Source organism: Magallana gigas, chromosome 8 (assembly GCF_963853765.1).
Source record: "Magallana gigas chromosome 8, xbMagGiga1.1, whole genome shotgun sequence".
Classification (NCBI taxonomy): Eukaryota; Metazoa; Mollusca; class Bivalvia; order Ostreida; family Ostreidae; genus Magallana; species Magallana gigas.
The window spans coordinates 33,472,186-33,489,283 of record NC_088860.1 but is presented as its reverse complement, the minus strand read 5'-3'; the positions used below and the strand labels follow the sequence as shown (position 1 = coordinate 33,489,283).

General features: G+C 33.4%; 1 long non-coding RNA gene across 1 annotated transcript; it reads right to left on the bottom strand.

Annotated features, from left to right (window-relative positions):
* Nucleotides 1-8,148: 8,148 nt before the first annotated feature.
* On the bottom strand, nucleotides 8,149-16,329 carry LOC136271043 (uncharacterized). Its single transcript, XR_010708833.1, has 3 exons — nucleotides 16,281-16,329; nucleotides 11,698-11,805; nucleotides 8,149-8,286 (listed from the first exon to the last, which is right to left on the bottom strand). It is a non-coding gene; the product is annotated as an uncharacterized lncRNA (long non-coding RNA).
* Nucleotides 16,330-17,098: the final 769 nt, after the last annotated feature.

Below are 17,098 nucleotides of genomic sequence, written 5' to 3'. Positions count from 1 at the left end.
ATCTCTTATCTTTGATAAGTAAATCCAAGCCCCTATTACGAATCGATGTTTGTCACACGATGACAATCCATTTTCCCTAGAATAGAAAGGGAAGATAGTGTTAGCCTATAATAAAGAAGAAGAAACACATTTAACATGTACGTGTTGAGTTCAGTTAAGTTTTGGAGGAAAGGTTAACAAATTAGAGGTAAATGGAAAGCTAGTGTAACTAACCTGAACCCATTTTAGAAAGCAAATGCCCTCTCCTTGAATTATTTTGGAGGTTTTTTTTGTATTTTTAGCTTTTATTTTAAGTTCACCAGAGCCGAATTGGCTGGGATAAGCATTTCTATAATCACCAAGTGTCTTGGATTAGAACCATTTTAACAAGACCTTGGACTTTCGGTTTGACATAGCTATCTATTTCTTGCGTCAAAACAAGTTAAAGATGACGCAGTTTCAAGCGAAATATACAGCGATTTCGTAGTCGTTGCTCAAAAGCCAGACAAATCTTGTTGATTTCAAAGAGCAATGGCTGAATGGCCAGCAAGACAGTACAGACTTACGTCACAGTGCTGTTTGACACAACTAAGTCCAAGTTCTTGTTAAAATGGTTTTACCTTGTCTGGTATGTCCATCTATGAAGTGTCAACACTTTCTACTTGTTCTTTTGAATAGGTATGCCAAATTTAACTTAACTTGGCAAGTGACATCCTTTGATGAACAGCAAATTTAAAATCTTTATCTCATGATATGCTAACAAGCATCCTGGTTTACTGGTATGAAGTTATGTAATCTAGGCCTGGAATTTGTTTCTAACTGTGCACCCCTCCCTTCCTGAATTAAGAGATTTGTGAAAGAAAAAATGAAACCAAAAATTGTGAGATGAGCCATGTGACCCATAAGGCATCTTGTTATCTTGCGTTTTGCCAGCAATTTAGAAAATATGTCAAGGTATTTTGAAATAATGTTTTGTCTGTGATAGACAACTGCACTGTATAAAGTTTCATGGAAATGAAATTTCATGAGGGTAGTGGAACATGCTATCGCCATGTTATGTCGGAAAAATTCTATTTTCAGCAGCTGTGCCATTTCTGGAATCTGCTGGAATTTATTAAATACATAATACATGCATTGGGCCATTAAATATGTTGTAGCTTGCTTTCAATCAACCCTAGCCCTTGTAATAAAAAAAGTTTTAAAATTCCCATAAACTCAAGAATGGTTGAAGTACTTCTCTCATGAAGAGCGATTGTACTTGCAATCTTGTAGGTAACAGTTCAAAAAACGGTCATTCTGAAAACCGAGAACATGTTGGAACATCCCAAGATAATATACATGTACCAGTGTATTTATATACTTTTGGGGTCAACGTTTGAACATTCCACCTGGCATGCTTGCGTAATAATTTCATCCTTTTGGATAAGGTATCTTTTTAATTTAGTTGGCGTCCTAGTTAGAATTCACCTAAAGTTGATAAGGATTTCGTTTGAGCGCATGACCTTTAGCGTCCCTGCGTGGCTGCAGGTGCTTATTATGTAAGAAAACGATATACCACGTGTAATCAGAGATTGTTCTCTTTTTTGTCTGTTCAGTTTATATACATTACATGTATCCCTTTTTTTTTTAAAACTTAATCGCGCGAGAGAGAGTATACATAATTCAATTGTAAAACACTCCACCTTCTTTCCTGTTTTGCGTTTCGCCATTAACATTTTATCCAGGCTGAGTTTTTTTTTTTCTTTTGCACAAACTACTGAGGCAAAAAAAAAATCAATTTGGTTTAATTCCTCTTCTTTTTTGGATCTACATCGTTTACTTGAATGAAAAACTCAGTTAATGAATTAACATCTTTATTGTTCATCTGCAACTACGTGAAAACTCGGTTAACACGTCATATTGTGCACAGAAGGGTTGAGAGAGAGAGAGAGAGATAAAGAAAATTCTTTGGACTGAACAAACGGTAAACGCTGTTTGCACAATAAATAGCTATTGTGGAATACTTTGACTGGAGACTGAAAAGAGAGCTTTCTGGTTCGGTGGAACCAAATCCCGCGATCTTTTTAGAGACACTGTCTGAGGCTAAATTCTGACGTCGGGTCATTGTGCAACTCATAATTGATCATGGGCATGAGAAGAAATATTTCTTCACTGGAGATTCAAGACCGTAGTTCCCTATCGGCGTTGATCAAATAGTTCCCCCCATTTTTAAGTTACAATAAATTTAAAATCCTGCTCATTTAAAAGCATAATTGATTCTTATCACACAATCGTCAAAAACCATTCTATATGCGTAACCTACTTGTTCACCGTTTTATACAATGAATTGAGATCCAGAATCGTGAAATTTCACTCTCGGGGGCCATTAAACGCAATTAACCCTCCAACGACCAAAAAAAAAATGAATACTGTATTTTTTTTTATTAGAGGAAAAATGGCGACCGTCATATGAAATGTAATGATATACATGTATGTAAGGTAATAACATTTAATCAGAGTGCGTGACAAATCGCGGCCTTTAGATCTTGCTAGAGTAGATTCAGAGCTGTGCGTAGTTAGTTTTCATGTACTAAGAAGTCCTATACTCTGCCCTGACAATAAACATTGTCTGCATAGGTTGAGAACCTTTCCATATTTCTAGCTGGGAACATAAAGCACACATGCCACGTACTCTGACTTGAAACACCTGCATGTAAACAAAACAAGAATTGTTACTTGGCAATATTTGAATGCCCATGCAATGAAAAATAAACATTTCTTCTCGAACTTTTTAGCCAGACTAATGATGTGCAATGTTCATCCATGACAAACTTTTTTTTTATTCATTTAGCATGCACTCCATGAATATTCGGAGATTCGAAATTTTTAAAATGAAAATGGCGAGTTTGAGAAAAAGGTAAAAGAATTTATTGGTGAAACTATCCACGAAAAACCAAGTTTACTCTCTGTGGAAAATTATTTCATGAAAGTATTTGAAGAAGTTTTTCAATTCTAATCATTTGTAGGTCGACAAGTTAAAGCTGTATGTGACCGTTTGGGGGGCGTGTCAGTGCTTTCATGTCAAGTACTTTGGCTATTTTCTTCTTTGGACCTTGAATTTTTGTACATTTTATTTTCAATAGAAAATTTAGAAGTTGATTATGGTCCATTTTCTTACATAATGCAAAGTTCTAATACTATATATTCCTCGACTTCGAACTTCTGTGTTAAATACCATGGTACAATTTGTACTGGCATGTAATTCGAGAAATATCTTTTAGTTGAAAAAAGTCTTAAAAGATACAAATCGAAAGAAATTGTATATATCAAAAGTCATAAATAAATCCCAAATTTGTTACCGGCAATTCATTGATATTTTTATTGGTTCTATTACAGAGGTTATAAATCTACTTACAATTACTGAATTATAAACCTATCATCACGTCGATACTTTAATAAATCAAAAAAGTTATTAGATAGTGACACAGGAAGAAAACAACCTTACCTACCCCCCTCTCTCTCTCTCTCTCTCTCTCTCTCTCTCTCTCTCTCTCTCTCTCGTAAGCAAAATTGCTGCGTCATTTCATGATCCCTATTTTTTTTCGTTTCGTCTCTGTTGACTGCAGATATTAATTTCAAGTGCATGCATAATGTTGCCGTTTATAGCAATTTTCCGTTTAAAAACGAATATTGTGTTTTCACTTTTTTTTCCACGATCAATTGAAAACATATTTAAAGATCTTTAACAACCTTACGTGTTCAAACTCCTAAAGAAATTACCCATCAACTAGTTTAGCAGACCGAATATAATGAACGTGAACTCGAGTGCAGCCGATCAAATTGAAAGACATATACTATATAAGACATTATATGATTGTAGATTAGAAACTCTTTCTTGTTTGATCTTCGATAATTTTCAATTCAAATTATTAAGATACACCCCCCTCCTATTAAGGCCTGTCATTTTCTCTTTAAGACGCGCAATGTCTCGGATCAGAGTTGAGTAGCATTTTTGGACACTTTTCCTTTAGCGTGTTCCTCTTGAAAACAAAAAGTACACATGGGAGTTATATAGACGGGATAAGTAAGGACATGCAAGATCGTATACAGGCTAGGGAAAGTGTACTTGATTTGAACTCGCGTTCGTACTTGAAATTTTGATGTTTCAAAGGTGTATTGAGCAACTTGACAGTTTTGCTATGCAAAATTATTCTACTGTTTAATTTTCAAAAAATTGTCTTGAACGCCAAACTGAAGTACATTTTGATGGACTGCATGCACTAGCATGAAATGTGTAACTTACTGATATTTAAGTTTTTATTGTTATGATGTCTCTCAATATCTTCCTTTTTATATAAAACAAAAATATATATACAGCTCGACGCAACTACAGACACGTGTTTATCGCGTAAAGTAAAAAAAGAATTGTTCAAAAAATGTTTTTGTTTTTTTTTTAAAGCGGAAGGGGGGGGGGGGGGGGGAGGATAGCAATTACGCATGTACGCTTTGAGTTATTTTGATCTATTTTGCTCTTTAAATCTGTATCAATAAAACACATATGTGTATATATATATATATCTTTTATATCAAAATGTCCAAAGATTTACACTTCCCATATTCTCATCTTCTTTTGCGCAAACAAATTGTGCTCTACAGTATGTGAATTATGGCCACCATTAAATTGCAGTACAATGAAGATCCTCTATGTACCAATGGACGCCACCCCTGTAAAATATACATGTGGTTTATTCCTTTATTCCCATGGAATTTGGTTGTTTTTTTCTTCCGTACATTAATACTATTTTGAGAGACCATTTACGAATTCGGCTCCCATTTACTTAGTGTGTTTATAAATGCTTATAATGTCTCCTTTAAATCTTCTCCTAGGGGGGAGACTGTAATAAAACCAATTATTGAAATGATGGCTGCGCCGAGCTATAAGATTAACCGACATATATTTTTGAAAGATATCAATATTTCAGTGATGATATTCACACCAGTGTACTGTAATCCCAGAAACATGGCGGCGTCCGTTATTATCTTCTGGAACTGTCCATTCATATTCCTCCGCTACAAAGTAAGAACCACATCAGCGCCGGTTACGCCGTAGAAATCTTAATATTGGATAGAACATAAATCATCGGAATTATAACTCTGCACAGATTCTGAATAGGAATGATTGTAAAGAAGACGACCACCGAGTTTTCTTATTTTTTGTTTTGTTTTATAAAGGAAAGGAGAGAACACGATTGCGGTTTCATCTGACATTCAATCATTATTAAAATAAACGAAGACTTCAAAGGCTTGCTTTTTTGGGTTTTTTTTTTTTTTATAATTATAACTATGATATAAGAGTACTGGTGCGAATAAGTCACATTTGTGAGTTCGGTATTCTAAAGTACTAATAATATCCTCTAATAAGTAAGCCGATACTGTCTGTATAATTCAAATCTCGTTTATATACCCTGTTCATTTTAAGTGCGTTTAGGGTCCCTCTTCTGTAGCAACAGCAGCTTGACGGGGGGCAGTGAACCATGGCCGGACTGTCACACTTCATTACCTGGCACCAAACCAAAGTGGGGACTGGATTCGAAGTTCTGAAGAGCTATTTTGATGTCAAGGGGAGAAAAAAAAAAGAGAAGCGCCATGTGTCATCTAATTGATGTTAAAGAAAACTTCAGTCAATTTATTTAGCAACGAGATGAAAAGCTCCAGGCAAGAATCTTATTAAAGTCAAAATACGTATTTCAGAAAAGAATAAAGGATGTCTATTCTTAGACAAAATACAGTCATTCAAGTTAGCCACAGGTTTTTATTTAGATTTAAGTACACTATAAAATAAGGTATATTTACATAATCATAGTTTTGTGTACTTCGTTAATATTTTTTCATCAGTATATGACGTAAGACAGTAATTTTCAATTTTCTATGTTTCGATTTTTAGACAAATGCAAAATTTATATTACTTCAATTGTATAAATTTTCTGCGTTTGATGACAAATTAATGATTTTTAAATTGCATAAATGCAATTTTCCACCGTTACATCTTACTACAGCACGCAGCGATTTTATTAAGGTGTCGAGGTTTTTCTTAAAATCTTTCCACTTTTATTTCAATACTTTAAGGGGCCTTGATTGTCAACTAATTAACCATCCAATCAGCCTTAAACTTCAAAATGACTTTATACAAGTATTTTCGGCCATGTACTAACATTAAGCAAAGAAAAAAATACAAACATTCGAGCATTGGACCACAGCCCTCTTATAGTTTTGCTTAGTTTCGTTCTATCTGGGTCAATGTGTAAAACAATTGTCTATCAACCAGCATTCACCTGTCTGTGATGCTGACACTGTTCGGTGAAAGGTTTACATCCGCGGGAAATCTTTAATATTATGAGAGAAAGTTACCTGTGTGCCTATAACTTTTCAGATATTAGCAAATGTATGATGATATAAAGCAACTTATGTCATTAGCTTGACCGCGTTATTTGTAATATTATACGTTTATGTCTAGATTGTCTTTTTCTCCCCCTTTTTGATATCACCAGCATTATTAGACAGTGTGCAAGGCGTTGATATTAGTCTTTGTACTTTTGACTCTCAGTAAAGTGAATTTAAACAATTAAGAAATTATACCAATTTTCTTCCTTCTTTGGATTCCGGTATGCCTCGTATGATCTACACACATTTTAGTAATGATCCGACATGATTTTGTGGTTTTGTTCTACCCAATGTTTGCCGGTACATGATCCAGGGCTTCATTTGGGTTTCCTGTTTTGTTTCATCTCTTAAGCGTTTGCATCCTACTGAATTGACCAAACATGTTGAAATTGTGTTATCACAATCACGACCTAGTTCAAAATATACCTCGATTTTCAACAACAACAAAAATAAATCATTAACATATGAAAATACGTTATACTTTGTTTACTTTATGTTGCTGTTTTTTTTTCTAGCAAGATTATTTCTAGGAGAAAATAATTCAGTTTTTGATACTAGGCAGAGAATCCCAAAAAATTTCCTCGATCGATGAAGTATTTTACCTATAACCTGTAACCTCTATTGCGAAAAAAGGAGTCCATCTTTACAATCTGACAGTAAAATTTAAGTCTTTTGTTTGTTCAGCATAACTTTATATTTGGTGCAGATTTTCAATCTTTTTAACTTTTTTTAGGTATATCTGTGATCAATATGAAAGATAAAGGTTATAAGTAGGCAGATAAAATTCGTCTTATGTCCAGTAATGTTCTGAAAATGAATTATACATAAATATAATATAAAATTCTTCCATATTTTGAGATTTTCTGTAGCTACATGTACTACATGTATGCGTATTCATTTTTGATTGTCGTAATTGCAGCATTTTTAATTCCTGCTGCACTTGCTACTCTTCTTGTTGCTCTGTTAAGTTTCTTTTCTTCTTGGTTCGTTAATATTGTATTGTATGTTATATAATATAAAATTCTTCCTTATTTTGAGATTTTCTGTAGCTACTACATGCGTATTCATTTTTGATTGTCGTATTTCAACATTTTTAACTCCTGATGCAGTTCCACCTTTTTGAAATTGCTCTATGTTAGATGAGGTACGAATCTGCCGAGGTGTGCCGAATGAAGTTTCTGTTCTCCTTGGTTAGTTAATATTGTATTGTATGTTATGTTGCTAAAAATTTGCTTTATACATTATAAATGAACAAGGTTGATTTTTCGCTTTTGTTCCTCACAAGTATAATGCTCCATTTCTATTATTGCATTGTTTGTTATACCAATATCTACGCCTCTGTATGATGAAGTAGTTTACTCGTTATTCAACCGTATTGTTCCAGACTAATTGTCTTTTGTTCGAGTTCGACCTACGATGAAAGTATTCTTTACCTTATAATTAGCGGAGACGGGTGTTTGCCATGGGAATTAATTTCTTTGATGAGTTCATGTTTGTTCTTTAGATGAATATTTAGATATATTAGTTTGTTTAAATTTTTTGTTTGATGGATTGCAGCACTTAATCCGCGCAGGTTTTAGTTTCCCCCCTCAAGGATGAATGACGTCACATTGTAGATGTACATCCTTAACTAGGAGGAAGTTTACTGCTATTTGACCTCATCAATACCTTGGTGTTATCCAATACAATCATTGATTAACAAACACTCATTTTCAAACAAAAAGTTTAATATCTTTAAAGATGGTCATGATTCATAGTACAAAAAAAATTGACAATGATTTAGCGGGTCGGAAGTTGGAGGTAGCATATGGCCAATGAAATAAGAAACACACATGCACACGTAGGTGCGTTCACTATAATACACGCCATTTCTTATCCAAGATAAATCTAAAAAAAGAAAAAATTCCATTATACAACAGATGTTGAAGAATAATTTTGGAAAATATTTTTTCAGGTAGTTAATGCACATAAGTGACATGACGGATCAATTATAACGAAATCTTTAACCCCCATCTCATTTATAAGGCTGCCAAAAGTTATGCATACACCGTATTCCACGAAAGATATTTATAAGATAGCATGACTATGTTAATAAAAAGACTTTAGTTATATATGTGGAGATTTGTGACATAGGCGGAGACTCGTATTTATGAATTAATATCAAGTATATCACTCGTGTACTGTATCTGAAAGCTAGACGCAGGTGTACATATACCTGAGAACTTTATTTACATCAACTGAACGTTCTCCCTTATTTCAAAAGGAATCTGATAGTGTTCATCTAGCCACTGACAAAGCCCAATCACGAACCAATTCAGTATAAAAATCAATTTGTCGGATCTGCGTATGAATACACTCTATCTTTACGTGGTATTTTCACTTAATTTTACTAAATTTATAATATTATGGACAATTGAAGAGTAACTCAAACCAAAACGCATTCTTTAATGGTTCATATGGGCAAAATAGGTAGTGACCATTGAATACGCGCTGGTTTCGTATCTTTTGTACTGCTTGCTAGATTAATAACCGCATGAAACACTAAAGAACGCAATTTTTAAAAAAAATTGCAGATGATAAACTAATTATTATGATAAAGTTGAGTACATGTATTTGAATCTTCCATGATTCTTTTTCATTTTAATATCAATTTTTGTCTGTGTTGTATATCCTGTCCAGAATATGCCATTCTTAATGAGAAGTCACAAGTTATTGTGATTAGATTTCAGTTCGAATTCTAATGTTGTTGCGCAATGGAGATAAATCTAAATGGCACCTACTATGATGGTACCATTTAACTTACAATGGTGTATTTTTTTCTAAGAAAAGTTAACTTACATGCACGTGTACAATTAATAATAAAAACGCAAGTTTTTTGTTGAAAATTATTTTTAAGCATGATTTAGCTCAGTGGGAGACAGGACCCCGTCTATTAAAGCAGAGACAAACGGCCCCGAACGATGTGCGAAATGAATCGGATTTAAGACGCGCCACAAATACAAAATGCAAATGGTGATGTCTGTTGAAACATAAATCATATATATATGGCTACATTACATTATAATTCCCTTTCTTACCCCCTGGAAAGTGTATATATATATATCGTCACTTCTCCAAAACAGGACGCCAATTTTGTTGTCTTCAATAATCCGGCTGGTTTTGTACTGTTGATGATGTTGTACAATGGCATTCCTATATTGCCTCAGTGCATTAGAACATAGCAAGCAATTTAGCTCAACTCAATAAAAATAGAAACATTTTCTATGCACTTTGACGCTTTGTTTTGGTTCGGGTCTAATTCTGGAAAATTCGTGAAGTTCAGATGGTTCGTAACCCAGAGGAAACAAATTAAAACAATACGAGTCATTGCGTTTCAATTATTATAGCTGGGTTTCTAGGTTTTCAGGGTTCTCCATGCTGTGTTTATGTGTACTATTCACAGATACTATAAGTACACGGTTAAAGGCAAGAAACTCAGCAAAAGGCAAATAGAACCATTTTAACAATACCTTGGACGTACTTAGTCTATCTATTTCTTGCGACAAAACAAGTTTTAAAAAATGGCGCTTGCTTCAAGCGAAATATACACCGACTGCGTGGTCGTAGCTCACATGCCAAACAAATATTGTTGAAATAAAAAAGCCATCGCTGAGTGGCCCACAATGTAACAGACAAGCCTACGTCACATTGCAGTTTGACACTAGAAAAATAGCAAGTGATACACAATTTTTGGTATTTCCATAAAGATTTCATTAAAAATCATTCTCGTTATCTATACGTCCAATCAAATATTTTGAAAAGATATTAGTATTACAATGAATTACAACCCAACTTGATTTTCAAAAGAACCAGTGTAGACGTGTATATATAGTATCAGGGACGTACCGCGTGATTTCGGCGCGACTTGCGAGAGTTGCCTATCCCGTTAGTAATTCAGGGATGGGGTCAACTACAATGGAAAGTAATTAATTAAATTACAATTACATGCTTAAATCCTTCAATTAAATTACCATTACCATTACAAGAGTTTTCAAATATAATTAATTAAATTACAATTACTTTGTAGATGTAATTAATTAAATTACCCATTACATTTGTCATCAAAATTTACTAAAACCATGATTTAGCTACAACACATAAACATGTAAGGAGTAATGTCTATAATGGGAGTAAAAGTTCGTCATAATCAAAAAACTTAATTCACCGTATTAGAATTTGCTAACCAACCACTCTGATAGGTAACAATTTTGGTAAAGAAAAAAAAATATAGATTTGGTTTTATTTTTTATTTCAAAACGAAGGTAGTCATAATATGGAAGTGTCCCATACCACCTTGATATTCAATAAACATTTGAAAGTCTTATCCTAACCTACACCTATCATGTCTTAACTTAAGTACTTCCTGCATGGAAATCTATTATCTGAAAATTTTCTCCTTTGCATTTATATCCACTATTTTTTCTGTATAAACACAATGCCAAAATACAGGTTAATCTCGGGTAGAGGGGCAGACTTTTATAATAATTTTTATCAAAACGCAATTCACACCTGTTCTCACTGTTCTGTACCTAGTTATCTAATGTTTTCAATGAGGGAACACACCCTGTGGACATGTTTGGCATCAAAAACTTAAAACCAATTTGAAGCCATACATTTTAGCTCTATGTTTTTTTAAGCTATCAATTACAAAGTATGACTTACTAGTTTATATAATTTATATAACATTGATTTTATTTGTAAATTAAAAAGTGATTGTTTTAACTAATTCAATGATAATAGGGTCAAATGACACATTAACTATTCCAATAAGAATGGAAATAAGTATTTTTTAAGAAAAAGAGATCAAGCAAATTATCAGATACATGTACTTATCAAATTTGGGAAACTTTGTAGTAGATATTGGATCACTGAAAAAAAGTTTATTTTGAAAAGTATTAAATATGGTAAATATAATAATAGTTCAATACTTTTCAACTTCTACTACTACCTTGACCTGGTACCATTGATACCAACGATAGGACAATGGGAACAAAGGGTAGTGAACAGCTTCATATTTATACACCATTGTGTAATTGAAAGTAATTGAAAAGTAATAATATTGGAATTACATGCCTTTTTTGACAGTAATTAATTAAATTACAATTACATGTAATTGAAAATTTGACCAATTACACATTACTTTAAATTACATCAAAATTTGTAATTAATTACACTCAATTACCATTACAAATTACCATTACCCCATACTAACTTAGTATATACGTCCCTGATAGTCTCGTTCTACAACTTGTAGCTCACCGTTTTCAAAATGGACATGTATTTTTGGAAGCATGCTCGACTTTGATAGATTTAACCCTTGGTGCTGATTTTGTTAGGATTCAATGTACAGCCATCACTTGTGCATATCTATAGAAGAGTTCCAAAATTATAATGCCGAATACATGATCCATATGTATATAAAACACAATGCAATATTCTGCGAGAATATACGTATTAATAAAGGTGTTTTCGTAGAATATGGTGTTTGTTTAAAAAAACCCAGATCATATATTAACCATGATAATCTTAATGGAAGCGCCAACACAAAGGAATCTATTATACTTTTGTCGAATTTTATTGTGTTTGATGCAATTCACTGATCAACGCAGACAATAAAACCACGCACAGTTTGTTTATAATCATCATTTAATGGAAATTGGAGGTTAACACAATATACATGTATAATGTTATCCCACACACAAAAATGTACAAAATACCAACGCCTTCGTGACTTTCCGACAATTTATTTACTATCACCAACACAACATTTTTAGCCTCAGATAGACAACCAATGGAAAAGAACATAGAACCATTTTAACAGACTTTGGACTTTCGGTAGGACGTAACTATCTATTTCTTGCGTCAAAACAGGTTAAAAATGACACTGGTTTCTATATATATAGCGAAATATACAGAGATTGCGTAGTCTTAGTTCAAAAGCCAGACAAATCTTGTTGATTTCAAAGATCAATGGCTAAAGTGGCATACAATGAAATAAACATGCCTACGTCACATTGCTGTTTGATACAACTAACCAAAGTCCAAGCTTTTGTTACAATAGTTCTAGTAGAATTCGTCAGCATAGCACTTCATTATCGTCTAACAAAGCCCAAAGCATAAACTAAATAAAATACGTGGAGTTTAACCATTCATATTCCAACAACTCACGCGTACACATTGTAGAAAATTGATACTGAACACCAGTATTCTATTATATCTAAATGGATATTCTATACCGTACCGCCGCTTTATATAGTATACTAAACAATAACCTGTACATCATACACAGGTGTACGGCATTAGTTTACTAAAACTCAAAACTGTCACATAGGCTAGCTAAACATTAAAGTATAGACCATCAGCTTCGCAAAAGATTAAACTGTCAGCACACAGTTTATTTTATTAAACATTACACTGTCACCATAAACTAACTAAACATTAAACTGTATAGACGTTATACAGAACATCGTAGACTTACTGGAATTGTACTGTACAGCATATATTTGTCATGTTGTAAATTTTGAATTTACAGGGTGGCAGTAAATACAAACTTTACAACATGACACTCATGTTTTGTAAATTTTGTACTTACTGCCACGCGGTAAATTCAAAATTTACAACATGACATATTTCCTGATCATCAAACTGTATATATAGTATATACACATGTAACCGCCTGGTTTGTACCGTATGGGGTATTTTCCGTATCAGGCGATTACCAGGGAACAACACTCGCTATATTTTCCACATTTATTCTTGTTAATAACACAATCCTAGTTACTCTCCACTCCGTACACGTTAAAATGGGGAACTCGCTTATTAATAATTTTATCTTAATGTCAAAGCGTTTGATCAACATTATTTTACATTCTATCACATCACAGTCAGGAGGAATTTCACCAGAATTAAGAAGAGAAAATAACGTTAATTTACCAACAAGCTAAAACTACAGAAAATGTTCGCAACATGTAAAATATACATTTTACATGGTGATAATTGACATAATTAACATAGAATTTAACAATACTACATATACCTAATAAAACTGTACCGCAAAGCACTAAAAGAATAAAATACTTATAAAGATAAATCTTTATTCAAAATGAAGAAGAAGCAAACCATCTTTTTTCTATCTTGTTAAATGGAGCATAACTATACAAATATACATGATCATATGATGAGCACAAATCTTCAAACATATTTCAAAAGCCACAGTCGTGTTGTACCCTACCTATATAATAACACTTTATAACTACTATTAAACAGGGGCATAGGTTAACTAACATACCACGTGGCTAGATGTTGATCAGTTTAGAACCATTTTAATAAGACCTTGGACTTTCGGTGGGACGAAACTATTTATTTTTTGCATCAAAACAAGTTAAAAATGACACTGGTTTCTAGCGAAAGATGCACAGATTGCGTAGTCTTAGCTCAAAAGCCAGACAAATCTTGTTGATTTCCAAGAGCCATGGCTGAGTGGCCAGCAATGAAATAGACAGGCCTACGTCACATTGCTGTTTGATACAACTAACCAAAGTCCAAGCTTTTGTTAAAATGGTTCTATGAATCTTTAAACATAATAAGCTGGCAATAAATATCAATAAAGCGTGGTTTTAATCGTACATCTTCCAACAATTAGCATTGAACAGCTATGAAAAGATCGAGGAGATACACACATGTACTATAGAATAACAATAAATTATAAATTGAAGACACCAAAGCACTGGTGAATGAAAATCGCTATTCCGTATGCATATGTTGGTAAAACACTAAAAATGATGTGGGTGAAATAGACAGTATATAACTGCCCATTGATTTTATCGTTGAGTGGATAAATAAAGTATTGATCTACGTACGATATTAGTACTTCATAGTAAGTGGTTGTAACAACCATAAAAATTAATCTTAACGTAGATTTAGACCCCCCCCCCCTTCCGCCGAAAAATCCACAAAAAGAAAAAAACACAAACAAAACTTGTTGCTTTTGATGTAAATTGAAATTTTAAAAAACAAATCATCAAACGTCCATCGTGACAATATGATTTCCCTTCACAAAACCTCGTGAATTCTTATTAGACCGATCACGGTTTCAAAACTCGTATTTAATATATTTGCTGCTATAAGGACAAAACAACAAAGAGCCCTTGTCATCGACTTGATTAATTACACATGTGTACATGCTGAATTTATTATCGTGATTCTGGTTAAAATAACTCCCAAGTTCGTTGACATGACAAACCTACTTAAAAAATCGGTAATAAAAAACTGTCAAAATTTACAGCATCATCAAATTCCAAAATGAGATTTGGAGAAAAAACGTATGTGACGTTTTATAAGACGCACTTGGCATGTAATATTATATTCTATTTCATAACACGAAATAAAAAAAACAAAACATAAAACAAAATAAAAGGTCGGTCGGAGTAAAACATTTTCTCATATATGGAACCGGAAACTTGATTTTATAGCCTGAAATTCAACGAAAGTTTTTGTTTCTTGAATATACATTACATACACACTGTTTAGAAGTCTTTTTAAAACGCAAATAAGGCAAGAAATACCTTGATTTTATATACAATGTAGATCGATTAATTTAACGATTTTTCAGAGATATGAGTGTCATATATTGAATAAAAAGACAACTAAAAAAGAAAGTAAACCTAAAATACCCGAAATAATTGGTTGGCTTGAAAATTGTTAAAGCTGAAATATAAATAGAGCATGCTGCTTTGCATCTGAAAACAAAATGGGGAAAAAGGATGACTAATTATTTCTTTTGTCGTGGTAAATTAACTTGCTGAACCAATTGCATGGAAAGAATGAGAGAGCAAAAACACAATTAATGTGTCAAAAGACATTAACAGGGCCTGCGATCTAGTTTTATTCAAACTGTGAAAAATCTTGAAGAACAATCTATATCAAGATGAAAAAGGGCTCCATTGTGTCTTGGCAAATAAACACTCATTGTCCAGCCAAAAACCTCAACACAGATATCCGGGTTACTAGATTTGGCGCAAAACAAGGAGGGGGCCTTGTAGAAAATAACGATCTCCGTAGGAACTCGGGCAGAAACGGTTTCCTCCATGTGTGAGCATGCACGTCAGTGAAATAAAAAAAGACCGCCAAACAAAAATGTATAATTGATCACAAAAGTTTGCTTTTCCGCCAAATTTATTATCTGGAGATGTTATCCTATTCGTTTGCATGTAAGACCACCATTTATTTGTGGGTAAATCAAAGCCACACTGGACAAATGATCGATTAAAGCCTCGTTACTCAAGTCACGGAAGAAGAGAAGGTATATAGTATCAATATTTTACATTGTAGATAAATGCAATCACCAAGTTGTATTCTTCTACGCAAGCTCACCAACAATACCACGTAAACCCATTTCTTGGTGTGAAGGGGGGTTAATTATACTAACCTAAGTGGAATACCGCGGAGGTCAAGAACAATTGTTATGATCAAGATAATGAAAGATTTTTTGTGTGAAATACAGACAGGAAATGTTGAAGAAGACAAAGAGGAAACGAAAAATAGGAATCATAAAATGACGCAACAATTTTGCTTACGAGAGAGAGAGAGAGAGAGAGAGAGAGAGGGGGGGGGGTGAGAACGCCTACGACGATGCAAAGTTAAATGCATGTCAAGTGAGTAGGCAAAACAGATTCATTTTAATGGGAAAACCTCACCAAAATCCCGATTAATTGTATTTACACACAAAAGTAATTACGGTGCGCATGTCACAAAAAGATACTTGTTAGATAACTCTCCTTGTTGATCAGGCAATCTTTAAATTGCTTAAGACAATGCGTCAGATAATGCAATAACAAACCGACCTTGCACAACTCTACATCAGAAGTTCTGCGCCATTACGACCTTGGGTTTACAGGGATTCTAGGTCTTTCATGTGTTTATTATAAAGCAGCCATCAACGCTAATCCAAACGGTTTTTAATGGGTTTAAATTAACCTTGACGATGATGAAATTTTTTTTTTATTAATAAACACTTTTACATAACCTGTGACTTTGTGTACTCTTTAGCAATGAAGATTAGCAATAACATTAACAGCGAAAAAGTCATATTAAATCTTACATCGAATATCAATTGCTGATATAGAGAGTGAAGATTCATGACTTGGAAATAAAAATACATTTCTGATAGCACACAAATTGATAGCCTTCGGCACGACGACATGGTTAATGGATTGATACGGGAAGTTTATGAGAATTTTTGTATTAAATTTGGGGTAATTAATATGGTGCTATATCAAGGAGGGGTACAGGTTAGGTTAACTGAGAAGGTATACGCACACTTTTAACTTAAGTATAAAAAATTCATTCCAGATACCGTAAAATCTGATCTTGTCTCTTTTGAACGGATATGTACGAGAATAGAGAAACACCTGTCCTCAACCTATATATATTACCGATATTTCGCCGTATGGATGCTGAAGTGACCTTTACTCTAGTTGTACTAAATAATTACACAATGATTCGGGTCAATGATCATTACAAAACAACATCTTCCCACGTGTAATAAAATTGTGTCAGAGAAATTAGGAACACATGCTTCAAAGCATTTTATGTACGTGTAGTTATTTTTATTGTTTTTAAAATATGTTCAAAGACACTGAAATTGATTTTGCGATGTGAT